Source organism: Somniosus microcephalus, unplaced genomic scaffold (assembly GCF_052327205.1).
Source record: "Somniosus microcephalus isolate GS21.2 unplaced genomic scaffold, FLI_Smic_1.0 scaffold896, whole genome shotgun sequence".
Lineage (NCBI taxonomy): Eukaryota > Metazoa > Chordata > Chondrichthyes > Squaliformes > Somniosidae > Somniosus > Somniosus microcephalus.
In genome coordinates, this window is record NW_028226083.1 from 75,974 (window position 1) to 78,488 (window position 2,515).

At 48.5% G+C, this 2,515-nt stretch overlaps 1 non-coding gene across 1 annotated transcript; it reads right to left on the reverse strand.

Annotated features, from left to right (window-relative positions):
• Positions 1 to 1,239: 1,239 nt before the first annotated feature.
• On the reverse strand, positions 1,240 to 1,312 carry trnat-ugu (transfer RNA threonine (anticodon UGU)). The gene has a single exon. It is a non-coding gene; the product is annotated as a tRNA-Thr (tRNA).
• Positions 1,313 to 2,515: the final 1,203 nt, after the last annotated feature.

The following is a 2,515-nucleotide window of genomic DNA, read 5'->3' on the forward strand; positions in this document are numbered from 1 at the left end:
TAGGGTTAAATAGCAAGGGGGATGTGTAAGGAAGAGAGAGACAGGCAAAGAGGGGGAGTACAGGGGAATTGAACGGAAGGAGAGGGAGAGGTGGAGATTGGGAAGGGAGAGAGTGTCTGTTCTTGTGTTGGTCTCGGAGCTCCTTCATACTTAAAAGTAAACATATTGTGAATTAACAAATTTGCACAGGCACCTGTGAGATTTGAACTCACAACCCCTACAGTTTACAAGAACATGCTCTAACCCCTAAGCCATGGAGCCATGAATACTGTATTGCTTTTCATTCCAGTTAGTGCTGTGTGTTTGAAGAATGAGGCAGGACGCAGTTCACCACTCAGATTGTGTTTCATCCCCCAATACCTGCCTCAGGCTCTTCAATAGTCACCTCTCAACAACAATAGAGCAACTTTCACGTACTAAAACGTCCCAAGGCAACTCAGTTACACTCTCTCTCTCTCAGTCTCTCTGCCTCCTTCTTTCTATATTTCTCACTCTTTGTGTCTCTACCACTCTCTCTCTATCTTTCTGTCACTCTCTCTCACTCCCTCTTCCCTCGATCTCCTTCCCTCCCCTCCCACTTTGTCTCCCCTGTTTCCCCTCTCTCATTTCCCCCTCCTCCATCTGCCTCTCTCTCCCCTTCCCGCTCTCGGCATCCCCCTCTCCGACTCCCCCTTCCTCCATCTGCCTCTCTCTCCCCTTCCCCTCGCTCTATCTCGCCTTCCCACTCTCAGCATCCCCCCTTCCTCCAACCGCCTCTCTCTCCCCTCGTTCTCCCTCCCTCTTCTTTCTCTTCTCTCCCTCTCTCCTCTTTTCACGCTGTCTCTCCGCTTCCCACCTCTCTCCTTCCAGCTCTCCACTTCCCCTCTCTCTATTTCCTTCCCTTTTCTCTCTCCCCTACACACGCTCTCTCCCTTTCGCCTCTTCTCTCCCCATCCTCCTCTCCCTTTCCTCCTTCGACTCTCCCCAAGTGGAAAGGACAGAGTGAGAGGGGGAAAGAGAGAGGAAAGGAGAGAGAGTAGGAGGAAGGGAAGTGGTGAGAGAGAGGGGAAAATGTAGAGAGAGGCGAGATAGGTAGAGAGAGGGGTAAGGAAGAGAGAGACAGGCAAAGAGGGGGAGTACAGGGGAATTGAATGGAAGGAGAGGTGGAGATTGGGAAGGGCGAGAGAGCCTGTTCTTGTGTTGGCCTGAGAGCTTTTTCATACTTAAAAGTAAACATGCTGTGAATTAACAAATTTGCAGAGGGCCCAGTGAGATTTGAACTCACGATCCCTGGTTTACAAGACCAGTGCTCTAACCACTGAGCTATGGAGCCACCTGCACTGGAGCGTTTCTCATTCCAGTTAGTGCTGTGTGTTTGAAGAATGAGGCAGGGCGCAGTTCACCACTCAGATTGTGTCTCATCCCCCGATACCTGCCTCAGGCTCTTCAATAGTCACCTCTCAACAACAATAGAGCAAATTTCACGTACTAAAACGTCCCAAGGCAACTCAGTTACACTCTATCTCTCTCAGTCTCTCTGCCTCCTTCTTTCTATATTTCTCCCTCTTTGTGTCTCTACCACTCTCTCTCTATCTTTCTGTCACTCTCTGTCCCTTTCTAGCTCTTTCTCTTTTTCTCTGTGGCGCTCTCACTTTCTCTCTCTTTCTCTCTCCCTCTCTGTTACTTTTACTCTCTCTCCCCTTCGCCCTTCCTCAGTCTCATTGCTCTTCCTCCATCCGCCCTTCTCTCATCTATTCTCTCACACTCTCCACTTTCCTGCTCTCTCCCCTTCTCACTCTGTCTCTTGCCCCCTTCCACCTCTCTCCTTCTGTAGGGGGGCATCTTTTAACTGGTTTACGGTAATGTGCCTGGTCAGGCAGCTTTGCCCGCACCCTGACCAATTCCAACCTTTTACCTGGTTTACGGTAATTTACCTGGTCAGCAGCCTTTGCCTGCTATCCTTAAACCAATTCAAACAGCGTTTTCGAATCGCTACCCCACCTTCCAGTTCTGACTGAAGGACTTATAATTAATGATATATTAAAAGCGGACAACAGGTCTGGGTGTGAGAAAGTCAAACTTTATTAACCTAAAGAAACTGTAATCAAATTTAAACTATACCCACATGAACACAGTAATTACAGTAAAATTGCTTAAATGGGGGAAGGCAGATGGCAAAAAACGAGGGATTGATGGCTACAATGTTGATTAAACAATCTTAGCAATTTCCCCTAAATCACCACCCCCGCTAACTCCTGACTAGGCTGCCTTGCTGAGGAGCCAGAAAACCTGCTCACCTGTGGTCCAGCGAAGTAAGAGAGAGAGATAGCTTCTCAGGAGCTATCTTTTATATCCTGCCCAACTCCTGTTTGGCGCTGAAAAGGTCTGTGTGCAAAATTCGCGCCCAAAAGTTCCAATACACAAAAGAAAGCCATGACTGGCTGATTCAAAGTGAGCGATTTAATGTGTCTGCACTTCTGGGGCCGAAGTGTACCCGCCCACATCCAGAGTTCACCTGGGCTAAAACAAAAGGGAA